We start from the raw sequence: 209 nt of genomic DNA on the forward strand, positions 1-209 counted from the left end.
GCCGCCGCCTCTGCTTCAGGCTGGGCCCGGCCGCCTCCTCCCTCCTGGTCACGCTCGTCCCTGCCCTGGCTCCCCCACGCGCCCGGCAGCGCCCTGCTCTTCTCGCCCCCAGGGACCTGACTGCGGGTGGGGGGTGGCGGGCGAGCCTGACCTACACCCGCAGGGAGGATTCCACCATGGGAGAGGATTCTTGGACCACGGACGAACCC

Source organism: Crocuta crocuta, unplaced genomic scaffold, assembly GCF_008692635.1.
Source record: "Crocuta crocuta isolate KB4526 unplaced genomic scaffold, BGI_CrCroc_1.0 scaffold99, whole genome shotgun sequence".
In the NCBI taxonomy this organism is placed as follows: domain Eukaryota; kingdom Metazoa; phylum Chordata; class Mammalia; order Carnivora; family Hyaenidae; genus Crocuta; species Crocuta crocuta.